Raw genomic sequence first — 22,614 nt, 5'->3', positions numbered from 1 at the left:
GAAAAGCAGACTTAGGCTCGTGTTGATTTAAATGGGATACATAGCATCATCAGAAAGGCCCTGGCAGTTAAGCCATTTTATGCTTTAATATTCTTCTATGCTTTAATATTCTATGATCCAGACCAAGGCAAAGAGGAAGAGGTATTCAGAAGGGAAATAACAATTTTCTTCATGTGTCTAGTCATTCCTTTCTCTCAAGGGTGTCATTGAGCAAGATCATCTTCATTATTCTTCATATTCTTTTAATATTAGAACAGTTGTCACAGAAAGACTTTTAAAATATACTCTATCTGATACTGGATCTTTTTTTCTTAAATGATGTTCACTGTCTCAAGCTGTCAGTTAGTTTTGCAGAAGATATTTTTCATGTCTGATCTTTTCAATGACTTTATCATTTACCTTCACCCTCTCACAAAGGTCTTTGGAGTAGTCACAGTTAAACATGCTTAGGATTTCTCAGAGTTCAGGAGAAAGAAGACAAGTAGCAGAATTAAAACAGCAATGAGAAATCAATATTACGGTGCTGGACTCCTGAAGATCTATGGGCCAGGGAATCAGGAATTCTCTGAGGTGCTGTGCAAACACTGCACTCCCTCTACACAAGTGCTCTGCCCTGTAGCTTCCTCAAAAAGCTGGATGGGAAACAAAGCCAAAAGGTCATGTTCTGCTGTCCTGCAGGCATGAAGGCATTCATCACAGGGCCAGGGCTTTGTCTGTGTTGTGTCAGCACTTCATCGTGTTTCATTCCTTTCCTTGTCTCTCCTAACTGTTTGTGTGGTCAGAAATATTTGGAAAAAAACATACAGCTTCTGCTTTCTGACTCTTGTCCTTAAGTATGGCAGATGGCAGCTCAGTTTCAGAGCATGCTCCAGCAGACTTTGATTAACAGTTAGCAAACATGGGCATTCAGGCTTTGCTTCCAGTCGTTTGGCAGTTCCTCATTATTAATTGTTGCTGTTTTCACTAAAGTCCTTTTGCTGAATCAGCCAAAGCAAATTCCACAGTGACAGACTTACAAGTGGAGAATATAGCTTTAAATAGAAGACAGTAGAATTCTGGTATCTATCACAGATAATTTAACATCTGTTTGTGCGTTTTTTCGATGGTAATTACCTTTTGTTAACCAAAGTCTTAGTTTTTGAGACAAATAATTGCACCATCATTGCAAAATAATGTCTTTAGCATACATTACTCCTAGTCCAGTTCCAGCTTCTTTAGAAACACCCTGTGATACCCCATATAACTCATTTTCTGGATGGTTATAAGATGGTGTTGACAGCCTTCTGAGAGTCTTCCTTCAAGCTCTGCATAGTGGTAGCTGATAATTTTATGAAAGTAAAAGGGACAGTGTAAGACTGGGAGAATATCAGGGAGCTATAAAGTTATTCTTGAGATTCACTGGACCTCTAGAATGAGCACAAGTAATGCCAGAAATATTACCCAGGAGGTCATTTAACATCCTTCCTGCCTTAAAGACTCAACTCTTGCTCATACTTCATAAAACTATTTATCTCTCTGTGGAGTTTAATAGCTCTAGGGTTTATGGTTATTTTTAGAGAAAACATAAAGCAAATGTCTCCTGCTTTCTCTCCTTTGCTCCTTACCAGTATTTCTCTCCAATGAACTGTGCATTGCAAAGCTTAATGTTGATGGATACTTATAGAGTCCAACATGGTTTCCTACCCATTTTTACTAAAGCTATTCCCATTCAGAGGAATGGGCTGACAGAAGTGTCCTCCTGGAGTTCCTCTAAGTTATATGGCAGCAGTTGTGGTGAAATTCTCATCACAGAAGTGGTATTTATAGACTGTTGTGGGATTCCTCATATCAGGGTCATGGCAAGCTCAAGCAGTGGCATCTTTGCTGCTGAGGATTTTGCAAACCACTCCCAGCTTTCCCCTCGAGATTCCATTGAACAGAGGTTATGAGGTGCAGTGTGAACCTCAAAAGTTTCTGGGTTTATTACATGCAGGACCAAAGGTTTTGTGGTTCCTAGATGAGTGGAAGGTATAAATGAGTGGTTTGGTGAAGACTCTCCTCCAAGGATTTGGGCTAAAATGTGGTTGTACCTAGTGAAGAGTGGGCAAAATGGAAGGAGAAAAACACAGGGGATATGTTTAAAGAGGTGGTTTAAACCAGAGCCCTGGGGAATTCCAGTAGTGTATGGTAAAAGAGACAAATGCAAGAACAGTGTCCCAGGAGGGGACACTGCCAGAAATTAATTGGAGGCAGAGCTTGAGGACTGAGCTTTGGGATGAGCCTCCCTCTGGCTAAAGCATTTGGCAGGGCTCAATGGCTCAGGTCGTACCATGGCTCTCATCTGGAAGCCGTACTGGTTCTCCAAGGCCTGGGGTGTTTGCACAGCTGCAATGTGAGAATCCCAAACATGGATCCTTATAAAAGATTATAAAACTCTGAAGGCACTGAAGCATAGCTGCTTGCAGAGGTTTTTGTCATCAATACTGTAATCCCTTTGGGAATCATGACTCTAAAGCAGTGAATTGTCCGATCAGCATTATTGACAGAACAGCACTGCTCACCTGGCTCAAATGGTTTGGCCTGTATGGCTACAGCACTTCCTAAGTATTTACTGATGTTTACATTTTTGAAGGAATTGAGTAAATGTTAATGTATCTAATTTAAAGTGCCTATTACTTGACATATCATTATTTTCTCCTATATGTAAAAAAAAATTATATATAATGGATTCTGTTTTAATGAGCATTCTCATACATCACTTCTAGGAATAGTCTTTAAAGTAATGGAATATCAAATTCTGCTTGTAAGAGGAAACACATAAATACTTCCATCGAATTCCAGGAGTTAAGTCTTGTTTGGTTTCATGTAACTAAAAGAAATTAACATAGAATAATTTCCCTTTGCTCTAAAACTGTTTTTTTTTTTTCTTTTCCTAAGCTGTGCATTCAGGTTTGCAAGATAAAACAGCCTGTAAATATATTATTGGGAAAGATATAAAGTCAAACATTTCTTACTCAGTTTTGAAACTCACATTCCATTTAAATTTATAGAGCATTTTAACATCATGTTCAGAAAGTACTAATCCACAGTTCTCAGTTTTCTATTAGGTATAAATCAGCTAAAATGTTTTAGACTATCATGCCTATATTCATGAAACTTCATATGCATTTCAGATTAGACAGTTTGAAACCTGGAAGTATTTTCATGATGTTATTTTCCTTTATCGTTGCTATTTGCACCTTTGCCTCCAATATCTTGGCAATACCTTGGTGTGGGAAATAGTAAAGGAAAAAAGATTTCCAGAAATCTGGGAAAAGCAGGCCTTAGAAACAGAAAAAGCAGAAAAATGTAGAACTAGCTGCAACTGCAAAGTCTGAAATTAGAAAAAGTTACAATAATACAGCAAGCTAGGACATGAAACAATAGTTTGAGTTTTAGGCTTGGCTAAGATAGACCTTAAGACTGCAGAAAAATATGCTTAGCAAGATAGTAGAAGGTTTTAAGCTTAATAATGGAGTATTGTGTGTTGTTAATAGAAAGAAGACAAGCAAGCATTGTGTGAAGCAGGTGTACGTGTGCTTTTAGTGATTGGCTAAAACAATTGTCTGTAATATTTAGCAATATGCTATTGGCTAGAAAGCTTCTAAAATGCTCTGTAACAAAGAAATCTTTGGCTGCTGCTGGCAGGAATTGAGCTTTGACATCTTCCTATTGTCTCAGCCATGTAATGAGGCTGATGCTGCAAATAAAGCTCAAGGAATGTACCCCAGCAGTCCCGTCCCTTTCATGAATGAAAGAGAAAAAATAACCACACCAACACACCTTGATGTTTCCAAAGTGAGCTACTGCAGCTCTTTTTTCAATTAAAATGGTGGAGGACTGTTTTTTATCTCAAAACCTTGTGTTGTTACTGAACAGAAATTCTGCTTATTGGTTAGTTCAAATGAAAATACTTGGCAATATTTGGATATAGCCTAAGATTACATCTCTTCTTACTTTTAAATATATGAAGAGTCACTTGAATTAACAGACCATGAGATATAATGAAACTATACCACAAGTAACACCCTATAACAGCAATACTTCCCATGCTGTCATTGTGTCTTATTTCTCATATAGCAATAATACAGGCTCACTCTGAGAAAATGTCAGTAGTTTGGATGAGATGGGATATTTCTGGACCATCCCATAAGATATAAGTAATTAAGTGTAGCTAGATGTCAGGATGACAGATGAATTCACCATGTAATGACTGTGCCGCCATCTTGCTGAGAGTATTCTCACACCTGACTTTCTTGCTGAATGTAAGTATTCAAAATGCATTATTTTCTCATATTTGAGTTTACACTTGGAGATGTTGAAAAAATAAGATATTGAGGAATACAGGCTGTTATAGGCTGAAAACTGAATTAAGATTACAGAGTAGGGCTCTTATTTTTCATCAGAATGTGTGTGTTTATGTATTTTTCAAAGACATAGAAGTCATGTATTCAGCTTGTTGCTTATTAATAAATTTCTGTGCTGATCATAAGTCCAGTCACTTTAGTCACTTTATCTCACAGGACTTGCCCCCTTTCATCTCAGCTAAATTCTTACTATTTTCATTTTTTGTCTATGATGGAAAAGTTAGGGTCAATGAGAGTACTTCAGAGAGCAAGAATTGGGTCAGTTTTACTCAAGACAGCAATTTATATGCTCTGATTGGCATGGTGTTCATGGACCTAGGCTTGGAAAGGACAATGAAAGCTTTTTCCTAGTGCAGCACCAGCAGCCTGCTGGGCATGACTGGATGGATATGTAACATGTCATTTAGCTGGCAGGCAATTTTACCTCTAGATGAACCCAGGGAGGACTTGCATCTCCTCTGCTGTGCTGGTCAAACACACCCATCCACTTATTTCCTTTCTGTTCAAGCCCTGATAAGAACTTCTCAATTTCTGAAGAATCCTACTATCACACCATTAATGACAGGAAGCAATATTCCTTAAAATTTGCTTTTCTTGTGGTCGCTTTTCATTCTGCTGGGTACAGGGAGGCATCTCTACTAAGAATCTCAGTAGGGGACCATAGAAGAATGACTGAGCAATGAAAAGTTTTCTGGGCCCTTTCAATCAATAAAAGGTTGAGCATACTGAATCAGGCAAGTTGTGAATTGAGTGGGCTTAAATACATGCTGGGCAACCATAAGCTTAAATTTCAATTTTAATTTTTGCTACTCATTTGTATGTCACTTCATCAAAAAAAATTAATCTGCAGAATTAATCTGGTTAAGAAAATTCTCTTTAGGAGTTAGTTTCTCTTTTGTGTAGTATCATCAAAAAACCAAAACCCTACCAATATGTTTTTTCCCTTGTTCTTTTCATTAAACATATATAGCTAGCAAGTGATCTGATTGGGTGATTCCTCTTTTGATTAGCTTGTGGCAAATCAATATCTAATTCAGCATTGCATTTCAGACTAGAACAAAAATCTGAACTCTTGAAAATTAATAAATAGAACATAGGACTTCATTCAATATGATTCTTCAAGGGTACAAGCTATGCCAAGTGCAAATTAAAACTGTGCTTTCTACTAGTTTTGCTGAGAATTTGAAATCATATTCAAAATTACAGTCATTTTCTCTTGCAGTGATCCCCTGGAGGCATTTGGGATGCTTCATCCTAGGGCAAGAATCTGTCTCAAACTGTCTCTCATATTGTTTCTTTGTGATGCAATCTCTTACTCTTTTGAAATCAAAGTAGATAACTTGCCCTATCATGAACAAATACAAGAGCTACACAAATGTTTTTGAAAACAACAGATTAAGAGTGTATTAGTTGCCATATTTATTTAAATTTAAAACCAAACAAAAAATTACTTAGGTTGCTTTACATTATTTTTGTTTCCCTCTTTCTATTTTTTTACTTGTAATGAATGAGAATGTGCATTCCATGTTTTTAAATCTTTCATTAAAACCAAAAGATTTTTGATTACTCATTGGATGAGTTTCCAATATCTCCTTAGTCACTTGTTGAGTAACATTATTTGGCAATATGGGTGAAATGTAACTGGATGAAACAGAATTGGAAGAAAACTGTTTGGTAGAAAACAGTTCTTGGATTATTTTTCTTGAGAAATGACAATGATCACAGTCTTGTCAATCTCAACTCCAGATACAGACACACGTCTTTGGCACCACTTTTTCTAATGAACAAATATTGAATTCTATACCTATTATTTTATTATTATCTAAAGTAAGAAAAACTGTTTCTGAACTGGGGACCCCTTTATGCTGGGAAAATATTAAATTAATGAATAATAAGTTAATGAAAAGCATTTGTCAGATGTTATTTAATGCACTGTTGGAAAGTGTTGGCAGCATGTTTTGTAATGTTTTTAAAATTCATTTCAGAGTCAAATTACTTGAAGCTAAATCTTTAATTGATTAAAAAAAAAGCAGCTTATCACTGACAATCAGTAGTGTAGTGGCTCATACCTGTGTCAGACCTTCCTGTACACAGCAAGAATCATAACTTTAAAGAAAGACTGTAAGTTTGCTCTCATTTTCCCCCTCTTGGCCTGCAGTGCCAAACTTGGAAACCAAGCTTCCAATATTCTCTTTCTGTCCTGCATACAGGAATAAAGTAGCAATTTAAATAAAATATTCTTTCTGTATGAAAATCTGGTTGTTACAATCCACAGATGAAATCAGAAATGAATGATCTGACTGAACTCCATCTAATATTTATGGTCACAGGCAAGGAAGTCTTTAACAGAGCTGTGGATGAGAACAACAAAATAGTTAATTTTAAATCCTATTTTAAACTTTGGATTTCAGAATGATGGCTGAAGTCTCCATATCTACTGTGCTGCCATGGTTAAATCTTCTGCCAAATTCAGCTGTGGAATGGGGATGGTTTCTGTTTGCTATAGGAAATAATGAGTATGTGATCCTGAGAATTATACTTGTTTGCCTTGTGATATTAAATTCTGGGTTGTGTGCACTTGCATGTCGCACACTGTATATAAGACAAGCAATACTAGGTCATACTTGCCACTAAAAAAAAGGAAGTGACAACAGGTGTGAGACATGTCCCTGAGAACTGCCAAAAAATCAAAATTCACCTGGAGGAAGGGAGTGAATTTTTAAAAGAGAGCATGGAGTCAGGATGTTCATCCTTCTCTAGGAAAATGGGAGTGGTAGGGCTGCATTATGATATAAAGGCACTGAGTAGACAGCCCTGCAGACCAGATGCTGACCGCTATGGCTGTTACCAAATTTGTGTGATAGCGTGGAAACTCTGGCACTGGAATGGCCACTGGCAGTTAGCTGGAAATTTGCAATAACATGGCACTGCCTCTGGCAGGTGTTGTCAGAGTACCACTTTTAGTGGCTCAGGCTGCCTATCTGCAAGGGCAGTGTGCTAATACAGGGATCATATCTCACTTTCAGCTGGAGAAACAATGACAAGAACTGCATCTCTTTCACACCTCTTGGGATAGAGATCACTGAAGACTGCTGCTTTACACAGGGACCAGTGATCATGTGCAGAAAGGCTAAGGACAGGCAGAGGCAAAGAGATCTTTTGTCTAAAACAAGGTGCAAGGTAGTGACACTTTTTTGATTCCTTGTTCATTAATCAGCAAAACTGAATTTAAGATATTTGTTTGTGATGTGGCACTAGTGATGGAAATCAAATGTTTTTTTCTAAATAATCTGGATTTAATTCCCACTCTGCACTGAGCTAGGCACCAGGAGGCTGCTCTGTGATAGCTAGAGCAGCATGGAGCAAGCTGCCAGTAGTCTCTCAAATATCACAGATCATCAAGTGCAAGAAACTCCTGAGAGTTTTTTTAATGAATTATTACTAAAATGGTCAAGGAAAGAGTGTGGCTGGGAAAGCTTGAGGCAAGTGTATGTGAAAGTAAATGTCTGGACTTGCAAGCCTCACGACGGTGAAGAGGCGAGTACAGCAGTGTAAGTGAAACACTCAAATGGCTGTAAAACACCTGTAAAAAGGAATGCCTTTGAACCACAAGGTCAGCTCATTCCAGTGTTTTCATGAACTTGCAGCTGCCACTGAAGCAAAACAGTGTTGATGAATGGGTAAAATATGGATGGGGATAGCAAATAAAAGGTGACATCATTGCAAATTATTAATGCCTTCAGCATTTCTTGATTTCAGGGCTTAAACAAGTCCTGCTGTGGTTGTCTTGTGATGGTAACTGTTGAAATTGCTCAAGTCAAGGGGCTGTACTTTTATTTTGCTGAGTTTTTTAATGCTAGGTAACAGTGAAATGTGAACAAGTTTTGTTAGTGAAGGGACTGCTTAAGGAGGTGATAAAACCCCAGTTTTCTTCTGGTTTCTTCACAAAGGCTTTGCAGTTCTGCTCAACATAAATGCTGTGATGATAGTAGGAGATGGTGCACTATGAGTTCCAAAAAATATATTTTTATTCCCACTGAATGAGACACTTTTTCTAAGAACTCTCTTGCTTGAGAAGTACCCCTGCATATGCGATAGAATTGATATGTGCACTGGTTTAGCCTCCCAATGCTCTGTTTTGAGGTCATTGTAGGTAATGCTTTGTGCTTGCTTGAGGTCTTGTGCATGGAAAATTATCTATCCAAAACTGGGACAGGATTAACAATTTAACATGGTCTGAAAAAGAGAGTGGCTGTGAGGTATGAACATTTGGCAAAGACTGATGTAAAAACAGCTTACTATATATAAGCTCTGCCATTAGCAATAGTACTAACATAATATTTTTAAAGCACTCAGAGAAAATGAAGACCTGTTTATGAAGCATATATCAGTGTATTTTACAGTTATCCATTATTTATTGTACACAGCAAACTTAAGACATAAGTTTGGTTACCTGCTTGTTCCAGGTCAATACAGGAATGCCTCAGCAGAAAATGGCTATTGTGTAATTCTTATGATAATGAAACTGCATTTTGCTGGTTTTTATACAAGCAGCAGAGGGAAAAAACAAACCTGTCTTGCCGCTGTCTTTCAAATTCTTCTTATAAGGGCAAGCATAACTCTGTGGGGAGTGGAAGGAATTGTTTAATGGGAGACTGAGGGAAACTACTAGCTTGACATCAAACTTTTGATTTTTTATTACAATGTAATTTGTGATACATTTTATTCCCCTCTGTCCTTAGGCATACACGTGCACAAACACTTGCTTTTATAGAGTCAGTAAAAAAGCAAAATGAAAGCTAAGTATTTATTTTTTGCATATAAATAAACACTACTCCACTGAAGTCATATTCACCATAGAACTAACATTTCTACTAGAACATGTTTTACTTACTTACATAGTTATCATCTGGTGACTTCAAATTCTTCAGTGGATTTATCTTCACAATAGACCCTAGACACCCTAGAGATAATGAAAAACACACATTTTTCACTTTACAAGTGGGAATTAACTGGACAAAGGCTACCAGAGTTATTAGTTTTGCTCCTACCCCAGTCTCTCATCAGACTAGCAGAAAAGTATAAAAAATCAGAAACATGAATTCACTTTCTGCTGTGCGGCACAACTGGCATTTGTGGAGGGCTGCTTTGAATCTCTAATGTTCAGTAGTTTTCTTGCAATATAAGAGCAGTAACACCCTCCAGGCACCATAAAAAGGGTACCTGAAAGATTGTCATGAAGAGCACAAGTAAGTTTTATAATGAGATTCAAATAAACCTCCAACAATGTTAAATTTTGTTCATTACACATATTTAAGTCCACCAGCTTCTGAGTGCTGAGTGGTGGAGAAGAAGAGGTAGAGTTGGTGTCCTCAATTACACTATCCTGCACTGCTGCAGCCCAAGGGGATGAAGGAAGTTTATCCCTTTCTCTCTCCCTGGTGGAGCAGTCTGAGTTCTGCAGGGCAGGTGATAGTCTGGTGGTAAGTTCAGTCATAGAGAGGGATAGGGAAAGAATGGAGCTTTCCTAGCAAAAACAAGAGCTCCAGGCATTTTATCCAGCTCTGAGAAACCTCCTGTAAGTGCATAAGCATTTTTGTAACAGTAATTCCCATTTTTATAGTTTGGCCAACTTTGGGATGATTTGCATAAGAATAAGGAGCATCTTTCTGACACAAAATCTTACCCACCAATCTTCCAAATTGCAGCTTACTCTTTCAGTGCATGAGATGCTGCAATTTCTCAGGGAACAATCATCTGAATTGTCTGAAATTGCAGAACATTGGGCTCTTTGACTTCTTTCATGGAAATGTCTGAACAGTTGTGTCTGAAATTGGGTGATGTGATCATGTATGGGAAATCCAGACTGTCAGGAAATAACAACCCAGTTATTTATTTTCCCTTCTTTTCAGGGCTTTGTAAGAAGATCATCATGTAGCCCTAGTGACTGGCAAAGCCATGAGTTCTGCCATTGATAATGTTATTGATACAGCTACCTATGTTGTTGGCTTTCTAACAAGGCACATGGGCTAAAAATAACTAGTGTTCTTTCTGTGTTGTCAGGATTCAGTGTAGAGTATTTTAACTCCTAACCAAAGAGTAGTCTTCATGATGCCCAACATATAACATCTGGCACACAAATTTGTCATTCACATTAGTAATAATGATGGAAGTTGAAGGTTTTGATTTGTCTCTCAACTGTTTACTTTGTATGTATCTGAACATTTAATATATCCACTCTCATGATATAGTTTGCTCCTTTGTACTGGGATGCACATGAGAGTTATTCTAGAAAAATGCAGGAAAGCAGAGTTTGTCAACTACTGCAAGTGGAAAATTTAAACGTGATTCAGCTTCTAATGAAGAGAGTAATTCTCTTTCATCTCTCTGCTAGACATGTAATTCTAGCTGGTCCTTCATTAGTACAGCTTTCATCAGTACGAAGATAAAGCTGTGTTTAAGAAATTACTTAAGATTAGAGTTCAGTATGAATTTTGTTTGCCATCTAAAAATGTGTTGCATTTTTCAAACTGGAGTTTGAATATGTCACAGAAAACGTGCTTCTTCTGATTTTTAGGTTTGTTTTTTGGGGGTTTTTTTGTTTTTTTTTCTTTGAGAGTAGCATTCTGGATGCCAGAGCCACTGTGAAACTCTTCAAATTGACATCATGTCTGCCACACACAGTTACGAATTAGGGAAGGAAAGGTTCAGAGTAAATTGCATTAGCAGAGGTGCATGTAATATTACATAATTCATTGCAAGCAGTGTTTTGTAAAATTAATATAAAGTCTAACATAGTCTTTAAAGGTTTAAAGTGAAAATACTAATTGCATCAGATCCATTTTGTCCTGTTTCCTGCTTACTGAATTCCAGCTGACAGCCTAGGAAACCCACACCTCATTACCATATTTTGAAACATCTGTTAAGGAAAACAGATCTGCTTGCCAGAATTCATCTTCCTTTCAGAAGCGCCAAGTATGTGAAGAGAGCCATTATTCCTTAGGCAAAAAAGACCATATTCAGCTTTGCTGTCATCAGCCACATTAAGGCTTTATTTGGTTCAGAATGTATGTAATTAATTGAGGAAAGCTATTCATACAATGTCACTGTAATTACTGAAACATGAATATTTCTCCCTTGTATTTCATCTGAGAAATAATCCTTAGGTATCAGCCACATTTATTTTAATTCCACATTTTAACAGCTTGCTACCTGTTAATGTTGGAATTATGACATCAGAGCTACTGCTCTGTAAGTGAGCTGCCATCAGGAACCAGATGCTGAAGTTATGTTTTACATGGTGTCTTTCAGTTCATGGTTCTGGATCAGTGGCTCAGATACCTCCTGTACACTGTAACTACCTATCTCTCAAAATACCCCTTGCAAGGACAGTATCTCTCTTAACTGTAAAGATTCCAGTAAATCTTGTAAAAGGTACTTAAGACCTGTTTCACAAAACTGGTGAAATGTTAGCCTTTTATATTTGCATACTTTTTTTCTTTTTTTTTTTTTTCTCCAGCCTTGCTTATTCCAAGTCTCTGTGGCCTTAAAGGGATTCAGTTATTGACATGTAGGTAAGTAGAAGATGATAAGATTCTGGAGGACATCAGTTTTCTTCTTATTTCCTAGAGTAGACAGCAGTGTAAGCACATTGTGCCTATGTACTGATTTCCATTTCATCCTTTGGCTTCAGTTTACTAATTAGAACAGTTTGTTCTGAGTGAAAATGAAAACCAAAATAATTAAATGCAACTTTCTCCTTGTCTCTCAGTGAGGCAGTGGCAAGTGGTAACAAGGCAGAGAGCCACTACTCCATAACTAGCCAGCTCTCCTGGACTCAAACACCTGCCTTAGAGAGTCCAGGATGGATGGCACAGTTTGGTGCTGTGAATATGTTGCAGGGTTGTGTTGGTAGCAGGTAATTGGTGCTCTGAACTCATCTAAGTACAAGCTGCCACTGCACTGATACCATTGCTGATCACACACACAACCATGTGGTCAGTTAGATTCAGGGAGGGATCCAGCTGAAAAGTAAGAAGGAGATGGCCTCACTTTTCAGCTGGATTAGTCATTGTTCAGGCTCATCACACTGCTGCTGTTGGTATGGGAAGAAGGTGGGCAGGGCATTAGCACCTGAAAGTTTACTTTGGTGGGAAAAGCTTCATGGTACGCAAAGAATAGCTTTCAGATGTTCTTTCTACTTTCCCCTTTGTATGTATTCATGTATGCTGTTGTAATGCTTTTCTCTTTGCCATTTCCCTTTACACTTTCTTACACAATTCTTACATGATCTCTTTCCTGCACTTCTTGATCAGTCAGATGTGCATCTGTACATCTGTAGTCTGAATTTCTCCCATTAGCTCTGCATGTATCTCTAGTCCCTGCTAGGACTAGGGTACCTTTCTTTATACTGCATGTTAAAACCATACCCAGACACAGGGATTACTAGAACTCTCCTGACCTTTTTCCTCCTGTTTAAAACCAGGCATCACCTGCTCTGCAGCCCTCAGACAGGGTAAACTCAGTGAGACAAATCAAACCTTTACATTTAAATGGGAGCATATATGAAGGTGTGAAAAGAAATAAGCCTTGAACTGATCTAACAACTTCTCACAGCCACTGAGAAAGGATGTTATTGTACCTGTTCCCATCATCTTCCCTGGCTGTCCTGCTATCACAGTTCTGTTCAGTACCTTGGGCCAGCTCTAGTGCCTGGTCAGCCTCTCCTGGAAATGCTTTGTTTCTCTGACCTGTTAGGAAATTCACCCAGCAAAGGGAAGGTAGACAGGCAGAGTGCAAGGAAAGGAGAAGAGTCTTGGGACTGGCTGTGGAATAGCAGATGAAAGCAGGGGAGGAGAGATGATAGGAAGTAAAACCTTAAACTTTTGACAGCAGTGAGATTTGAGCATCTTTGTTGCCAGACTGACCTCACTTCTGGGGTCCCATTTGACAGATTATCAGCTGAGTGCTGAAGCAATCTAGTGCACAACAACTGTATACATTGGTGCTGACTGTTAGACCACAGCCAAGCCTAACCTACTTTCTAACTGTCCAAATATTGGTGAGAAGTTTTCCTACTGCTCTTGGGAAAACTAGTGACACTCAGAGTTGTCACTAATCCATGAAAAGGCCAGCATAAGTGTAATCCAGAAGTCCCCTGCCCAAGCTCCTCATGTCCTCAATAAAGTAGTTACACTGCTCTTTCCTTTCCTTCCTAATTTCTCACTGCTGGCTGAGTAATTGCTGCTTCTCTTAACTCAGCCAGTGGTCTCTCAGGTGAAGCACCTAAAGCAGGTAGTAGTCACAAGATAGCTTTCTAACTAGATGAGTGCTGCTCATCAGTCACCTGTAAATTATTGTCTAAACACCCATTGAATGTGCATCTGTGTGTGTGTGTGTGTGTGTATTCTGCCTCTGTTGTTTGGATCCAAAGGACCTGATACCATCACCAGAGTTTAAGAGAAGGTATCCAAACCTGCAGATCAGGTGGGCCAAGGTCAAGGCTCCTGGCCTGAATTTGAAGTGCCATGTCATCACATCCACCAACCTGTTTTTCAAAGCTCTGTGTTTGGACTTCCGAGTCTTTGATCTCCGTAACAAATCCAGGGAGAGGCTGCTAATCTCAGATACACTTCGTGTGTGCAAACCAAGCATTCTGAGTGGTTTAGCAACATATTGTTATGCCATGTCTTTATGCTCTGGTTTACAGTTGTAAAAAAAAATTTATCCTTCCTTTGTGATCCTTTTCTGTAAGCTTTCCTCTTATGATGCAAAAAGGTACTGGTAATGAACCGCTGCTCCTGCGAGATCCAGAGCCACAGGAGAGACACTCCAGTGCATTGTATCAGATTTGTTTGCCTCCCTTTTCTGGATTTGGAACTTGCTTTGAAATATTATTACTATCTCTGTTTCACTAACATATGTGAACTGGATCATCTCTGGTAGCATCTTCAACAAGCGAATATCAAAAGTAGCCAAGACGGGGATACATTCATACATCTTTCTTTCTTCTGTATTAGTGGTGGCCAATGACACTTGTAACTCTGAGCTTACAGTAAAGATAAGTCACTTTATTACTTTTGTTCAAAAGGTACAGAACATATTGCTTGACATTCCTCAAAGAAATGTACCTTGATGATATAGATGAAAAAGGGGAGATAAGGAGAGAATGTGCCTCAGGCAGGAGGCTTGGAATTAGATCCTTTCCAATCCAAAAAATTCTATGACTCTATGATTTTTTTCAAATTTACCACTGCTCAGATATAGGATGTAGGGAGATGGAATGAGATGGCAATTTCTAGATGAGCATTTACCTTGTAAGAAAGGGTGGTTAAAAGGAGCTTGTTTGCTTATTTATCTGATTATAAGAAAAATAAGACATGCTGTTTTGGCTATGGAGCTGGAATGAGAAAAGCATGACTCACCAAGACCCATGTTTTTCCAAAATATTTTTCCAATGGCACTCAATTCTTCATCTCTCTGTGCCTGTGGGAGCAATTATTCTTAATTTGTCTGCCTTTTTGTGTTGAAAATTCTTCCTTTAGTGACAGCTATCTGTTACTTTTGCAATTTACTCCAAAATGGGACTCCTACTTCAAGAGGGACTCATTAGTGAGACTGCTTTTTAAATACTAGATATGATTAATAAAATCAGTCTTATGGAGGATGAATGTGAAGGCTGGTGGAATTTCAATTGCTTGATCTCAGCTGTATCAAAAACAGAGAATCTAAATGTTCAAGTTCATAACTAAAAAAATGAAGTGATCACTTCCCTATATCAATTTAATCCTGGCATCTGGGAGTCTCAGAAATTGTTATTTGTGCCATTTGAACATTTTTATGTTTTCTTGAAAAAAAATCCTGTTCTTTATCTCTTCCTCTGCATTGCAGTCTCACCTTTGAGAGCTTTCTCTGCCTTCCTGTGCACCTCTCAGGAACAAATTGCATGGAGGGCATACATGGCTGGCAAGTTTAGCATGTACCATTCACAGGGAGTAAGCCACCAGGCTTAGATACAGCAGTCCAGCCTATCTTGGACCTATTCCTTGCACATATAGGTAAGGTGGCAAATTTTGCCCAAGAAGATGATTTCCATCACTATCATGGCTCCCATTTGATTGCTCAGAGGTTGAACTTCCTGAGAAACTCTCTTTTATTCTTTCCTTCTTGGATGCCTGAAAAATTTTGGCAGTAAAATGTTGTTAGTCCTTTTACTTTGTTCCCCATTTCACATTCATGTTACCTCTTTCTCCCCTCTTTTTCCTTCTCTCTCTAAAGGTTGAGAGTATCTAAAGTAATTTATGCTCCTGCATTTTGAATTTGTCTGAACTGTTTATAATGAGATTGCTAAATACTTTTGTGACTGAAAGAAACTACAGAGAACCCAAGGGTGTAATATAACCAGAAAAGAGTTGGGTTCAATTTACCATCAAGATTTGACCTTTCTGTAATTTTACAGGACAGTGAAGGTCTATAGGAACAGAAACATTTAAAAAAAAAATTCTGTTAATAATCCAGTCAGCACACTAGGGTGCAAGTCCGTTCCTGAGTATACTGCAGCTCAAACAATAATAACCTGTATTTGTATGTGTCTAATCTGCAGGTTATCTGCTTGAAAAGCAGAATGTCATCCAGCAGCAGAGTGGGTTGTATATGTGTGTGAGTAAAAAAAGGAAGAAAAATTTTCCTTGGAATCCCTCCATTGTCTGTTCCCTCTCCTCCACCTTCATCTTCCTTACCTTGTATTTTGTTTGAGTTATCCCACAGTGCAACGTGTATTTTAAGGAGTAGTGCTTTTAGAGGTGTGTGTGGTTATCTGAGCACAAGAGCTTTACGTATGAAAATACAGTACTACTGATGATATTGTCTGAGTTTGTTTTAATCTAGTGCAATGAACTATTAAATTCACTTTAAGAAAAAAATCTATCATCCTTCTTTCGATTGGACTGAAAGCAGGAGGGGTTGAATGCTTAGCTGTGGCAAGGGAGAATTGCTCTAAGCAAATTTTCATTACCTGCTTAATTAGTAATACTTTTGAAATCATATTTTAACATTTGTCTGCCCTGTGCAATAAAAGTCACGTGGTTGTGCAATACTATAGGACACCCTGTGGTAAACTACATCAGTGAACATACCATAGCTATGTTCCTACTTTTATTCCTGTAGAAGAGAAAGGGAGTCTCTTACTGTCAGTCTCACTCTTTGTGGAGCCACAAGGGCTTTTCTATAGTGGAGTAAAGCAGTGAGCCAGATTACTTTATTTGGGTATAAGATTTGGCTTCAAATCCAAATATGTACAGTTTCTGCTAACATGTTGAGTGTTGGGCTGGTGCAAGATCCCAGTGGCCTGTGGTAAAAGAAAATTTTGCCACTACTTTCTTGGAATTTATTCCTTGGTAAGGGAGAGCACAGCAGCATTAAGATTCCTTATCTAATCTCTGCAAAATGTTATTGCCTATGGGATGCTTCAGAGTGTCTCACACCTTGTCTAAGCTCCATGAACCCTCTAAATTTGGATGCTTAAACTTTTTTTGTGTTGGAGACCATTAAAATTCAGCTGTATGTACTGTGAGAGCGAACAATATAAATGGATTGTAAAACCCTTTATTCTTCCTCTGGGGAAGTTATCAGAGACCTTAGGCTTCAGAGGGATGGTCTGAGCTGGATTAAGCTACAGCAGTAAGGACATTACTGCTTCCAGGTGCCCACAGACTGAGCCTAGAGAGACCAGCAGGTATGTGCTGGAGAGGCAGAAGGGAATTCTGTTCTCCTCAGCATCCTGCTGAGGACCAGTTAAATGCTGCAGCTAAATCCAAAAGATTGAATGTAGTTTAAACTAATTCACTGAACTTGTGAACTCCAGTATCCAGAGAGCCATTGCCTTTTTTTTGCATGCCGTTTCTGCTGTCCTTGCTGTGAAGACAGTAATTGCTAAGAGGGTGGATGTCCAAGAATGTAATATCTTAAACCTCAGCACTTTAAACCCATGGAATAAGTCTGTGCGATCACTGCAGGAGAACATATTCTCTGTTTAGAAACATTGGTCAATTTGTTTCCTTTGCTTATAAGATCATGACTAAACGTTTATGTCCTTTGGGATATGTTTGTTTTTGTTTTAATTTCCACACTGGATATATAACTTAGTGTGCAACTCTATGATTGCTTTCTTTAAAACACATTCAGTGTGTTTGCTATGAATACAAATGTACAATGCAGAAAATAAATGTCATAGCAGACAACAAAACCTATCTATAATAATTTATTCACTCATCAAAGCTATAAAAAAGTTTAGTACATAATATATTAAAGCTATTCCTTGTGTTCCACCATTTGTTTTAACTGAGTTACATCAGGGTAAATGTGAACCAATAAATCTCTGTAATAGATCCTCACCTGCTACAATGTAATGCAGTCCAAAAATTATTCAGATGTGTTTCAGTTGATGATACTGGGCTTTGCTGTCTCTGACTGTGACTCTTTCATAGCTGTCTGATCACACTTTATTTAGTTTCATGAAGCCAAATGACAACTAGTTTTATGTTACTGGTTCCATTGTTATATATCTTTTTATGGCTACTGGCTTACATGTTAATGCAAGATAAACCATGAAACTACAGGGACACCTATACCAAAGATTACACCAGAGGAGCTAAACCTTGAACTAAGGCATCATTCTCCACTTGAATGCATTTACAGCTGTGATCAGACTAAGAGAGGGAGCTGTGTAGCACAGCTGTTATCCAAAGAAACCTTATTTCAGCAATGTGTACTCCTGGAATATCCCACATATATGCCACCAAGGTGGGGTTAGTACACATGGCAAGTGTTTAGAGAGAAGGATTGAGGAGTATTCAAGCATTAACATAACAGGCACTGTAGAAGAGCTTGTGATGCCATTTTATATTGTTTCTGTTTTGTGGAGAAATCAGAAGAGGGATTTATGCCAATGTATTTACAAATCCTGGCTGCAGTACATCCTATTTTTTAGAGCCAGCTAGACACCAGCCATGTACATGCAAGATGTTGTGATTGTTTTTCCTTCACTGCTTGCTTTGAAGCAGAGATCCCTAATTTTATCTTCACCGCATGCAGGAATTCAAGATTATCTTCCATTTTCCCCATGATGAAAATGAGGACATTCTGAAGTGAACATTTTGCCAGTATTCATGATCCTTTCAGACATCAATCTTGGCATACACCTTTTTTCTGAATTCTTGCCTAGGATAACAGACACTCTATGAAGCTGGAAAGGTTTGTGGCAATGAAATAAAAGGAGTTAAGGATCAAACCAAAGCACTACTCTTTTCAAAGGACAAACTTTTCCTGTGGGAAATTCTTCCTTTCAGAGATCTTTTAGTGTTTGTTGGGAAGACATGAATGGCTGACGGTCTATCAGGTATCAGCTGAAATATCTAATTTCATTTTTGTAGGCACCCACCAGTTGGTATACTAAGGGTTATCTTATTATAGTTTTGTTATTCTGTGTATGGCACTTAGCTTAATAAGGTAGGAGGGTGCATTTTTTTCCACAGGGTATTTTATTCAGAGACAAAATGTGTTGTGAGTCTCCCCACTCAACTTTTGTGAAGGTTGAATGTGAATAAACTTAAGCTGAACTGCCTGATCTAATAGAGAGTGCAGTGCTAACACTGTTACATGAACTCGAAGCCAATACAAAGATCCCTCTGACTCAGTAGTTCCTGATGTTACTTTACCACTTGGACCTCAAGACCTGTAAGGCAATCCTTTTGAGTACACAAAATTATAATGGGTTATCAAATCAAAGCCCGGATAGTCTGAAAAGGAGAAGTCAAACTAAAGCTGACATACCGAAGCCTCCAAACTATATTGTAAGCTATAACCTTACTGTAGATAATAAAACCATACTAGGAATAAATGAGGCCCATTACTTCCTTTTTTCTCCATTGTCAATATGAAATTCTGATGATAGTCACTTTATTGCTCTGCATGAAGCTGCATATATTATTTAACCAATATGAATAGATTTCCATCTATTCAGCTACGTGGGCAGCTTTCATGCGATAAAGTTTTATTCTGGCAGGGGAGTACTGCCAAGCTTTACTTTGGTTAAGTACATTAAAAGAAATTCTATCATCCATCTGAGTCTGCATTGTAAAATTCGGGTTTGCTCCCTCAATATTATTTTCACTAATGTTATCAATGCGAGAAACCTTTTCAGTAATCTTTAGCACATGTTTGCTATGTAAATCAAATTATAAGTAGCAGATAAAACCTTGCTAGGGCTTCTGAAACTGTAGGTACAAAATGGATTTGAATTTAACACTAAGTCTAACTTAGAAAATGAAGACCTTTGCTGTCTTGCAAACTTCTGACTATACAGCAGTTAAATCTGCAGTTCCTGCCACAATCTGTTTTGGTGACCTTGTCACATTTACTTCAGGTGTGCTCTTCTCTCCCATAAGAATGAGTAGCATATGATATTCCTATCTTTATTACAGTAAGGTAACACTTTGAGGCACTACCACAGTGGAAATGATAAATAGGAAACAGCATTTCAAGAAACAAAGAGTTTAGACTACTTTCTTATTAATTTCTCGGAGGAAGAACTCTTCATCCTTTTAAAATCCTACTCTATGCCCTGGAAAGAAGAGGCTGACAATGGGGCAGAATGGCTCATTTTGAGTTTGGGATTGAGATTTGCCTTGACTGCGGTGGCGTAGTTCTTGATACTTTTGATCGGATAGTTCTCCGAAAAATTGTGGAGTTCAATGATGCCCATTCCATTCTTTCTTGTGATGACAGCTGCTTTGGAGATGGTGGTGGCACAGCTCAATATTTCTCAGGTCTGCTAGATCTACAGCTAAAATAAATTTGATACATCACAAGTCCTTTTGCACTCTTTCCGTCACTCTTTTCCAGAATTACTTTAGGTTCAGAAATCTGATACATCTTTTCAGTATACTCCAGTTATCACCAAGATCCTTTGCATACTTTGAGAGAGACTGTGCTTACCTGCATCAGAATTTGATTCCTCTCAGCTTCAACCATGTTGCATCTGCTTTTCCATCACTTTTCCTCAGATCAGCCACACAGCTGCTTCTGCTCTGCATTGTCTTCAACCCTTTTCTTAACCATCTCTTTTCTTTTCTTAGTTTATCTTCCCATCTTTGGTTTTTTCTCTTGCCATAACTGTTGTCTTCTGTTCCTGCAGCTGCCCATCATCCCTAGAATGTGCCTCTGGGCTTATTTTTGTTCTATAACTTTATCTTATCTCTTTAGGGCAGCAGCTCTAACAGTGCCTGCTGCTTCTCAGTGCTGAGCCATAATGGATTGTGTCTCCGAACTTCTGGTAGCACATTATTTTCAAACACTGACTCTGTAGGTCCTTGTTTTCCCACATGTGATTAAGGGTCAAACTTTAAATTGTTGCCAAGAAGTAAGAAGAGCAGTGATGAGTCAGAAGCTCTATAAAGCCAGCTGCATAATAAAGTTTAAGTGTTCAATGAATTAGAACAATGGGAACAGTCATAAAGCCTTCAGTGCCAAAATGGCCTTTTTGTTTATAAACACCTGCACAGTGGGATTTCCCATTGCATGACTGTATTGCTTTGGCTCTTTTTCATTTAAAGATAATAATTTTTGAAAATAGCACAAGCACTCAGGTTGAAGACTGAGAAAGTCCATGGGGAAACTGCATTTAAATAAAGAATCCTAGCTAGGTAACACTCTCTCATATTGTTTTTCTTCTTCCTGTTTGGCATTCTCTATTGGACTTTATGGGAATGAAATAAGAGAAGAGGGTCTATTTTAGGGAGTTATTGTTGCATTTCTGAAATAGATGCTTATGTCTTGCTCTAGACTCAGTTTAGAGACCTGGATTATGTCAATCCATGACACTGGACAATAAATCTAGGCATTAATTTTGCTACAAATGTTGGGTGCACAGCATAACATTACTCCTGTATATATCCCTCTGCTTTATTAAATAGAATGAGCAATGGCAAAAAATGTTTCAAGAATGAGCTACACTTCAAATCATATTGATGGCTTAAGCACTTTGAACAATGGTGAGGTTACACTCACAGCACTCCATTTTTGGTTACTTCCCTGTATTTTTCTAAAATAGGAATTAAAACTATTTTAAAGAGCATAATAGGTATGCCTAAAGGAGGGTTTAGCATTTCCAAGGAGCTGCTAGTTTTACTGAGAAAGTAGAAAAGTAGAAACAAAACACTTCAAAATAAAAAAAGCACATTTTAAAAGTTTCAAATTTTATGCCAACATATTTATTATCAGTATCAGGAAGAGCTAAAGCATTCAAAGGAAATATACAGTTGTGGCTCTGCCTTCCCAAACTTCAGGCATGCACTTAGTAAATCTCCTTGAGAACGATGCATAGGATTTTTTTAGGGTCTGAATGAAGAATTTTGTAAGGGGCTATTGTAGACAGTGAAGAAGCAAGAAGTAAAAATAAAGTATGTTGAAATTCCTTAGATCACCCTCTGAATTTTGCCTGATTAAGTTCTGCAGATTTTCTGTTCAGCATCTTATGGTTCTCTTTTACTGGTATGTTTTTATGTATAATACTGGCAAGCAGGTATAGATAGAAATCAATATCTATGTGAATGCTGAGGAAGCAGCTGAAGGCTGGAGCTATTGCAGAGATGGGGAAATGTCCTTTACAAGTACAAGGGAGGCAAGAGGAGACAGAGGACAGTAAGCATCTTTCATCCGTTCAACAAAATACAAACAAACTTGAAGAAAAACTCTTCTTTTTTGCTGAAAACAGACACAACAGCACTAAGTGCAATCGCAAAGACTTTATGTTGATTTAAATAAATTCTACTGTTTATTAAGATAATTTAAAAGGCAAAAAATCACTGGTACCTGTGAAGAAAAATGATGATATGACAGTGATTATTCTTTCTAGAAGGAACAGAAAGACAAGTGTTTGTCACTTAAATAACAAGATCTGGATAGAGAGAAATTTTTACAGCCCTTGAAAGCAAAACATGCTTCTTATAGAGGCACGCTCATTCCCAGTTATTCTGCTCTTAGATCTATTTCCTGTATCTTCCTAGAGGATCAGAACTAAGCCAGAACTGGAGCTCTGTGGCAGTGGTGTGGTATGATATTGCTGTCCTCTATCAATTGTGAATTCATTCTGATGTGCAGAGATACTTTATTTTTGCACAACTGTTTTCTTTGAAGGCAACTTGGTGAATAATAAGCACATAATATTTGGGAA

The 22,614-nt window shown here is 38.0% G+C and overlaps 1 protein-coding gene across 20 annotated transcripts in view; it reads left to right on the top strand.

The window, feature by feature from the left end:
- LOC137476785 (poly(rC)-binding protein 3-like) overlaps positions 1–22,614 on the top strand; it is a 498,078-nt gene that overhangs the window by 263,698 nt on the left and 211,766 nt on the right. For 2 of the 20 annotated variants that reach the window (XM_068195139.1, XM_068195168.1), the window contains one exon: positions 11,905–11,959. The exons of the other annotated variants lie outside the window; for them this stretch is intronic. The gene's annotated coding sequence lies outside the window, so the exon portion shown is untranslated. Of the gene's footprint in view, positions 1–11,904; positions 11,960–22,614 lie in introns of those variants that run through there. 20 annotated transcript variants of the gene reach the window in all.

Source organism: Anomalospiza imberbis, chromosome 1, assembly GCF_031753505.1.
Source record: "Anomalospiza imberbis isolate Cuckoo-Finch-1a 21T00152 chromosome 1, ASM3175350v1, whole genome shotgun sequence".
Lineage (NCBI taxonomy): Eukaryota > Metazoa > Chordata > Aves > Passeriformes > Viduidae > Anomalospiza > Anomalospiza imberbis.
The sequence above is the reverse complement of the archived record's forward strand: the minus strand, read 5'-3'. Positions and strand labels throughout refer to the sequence as shown.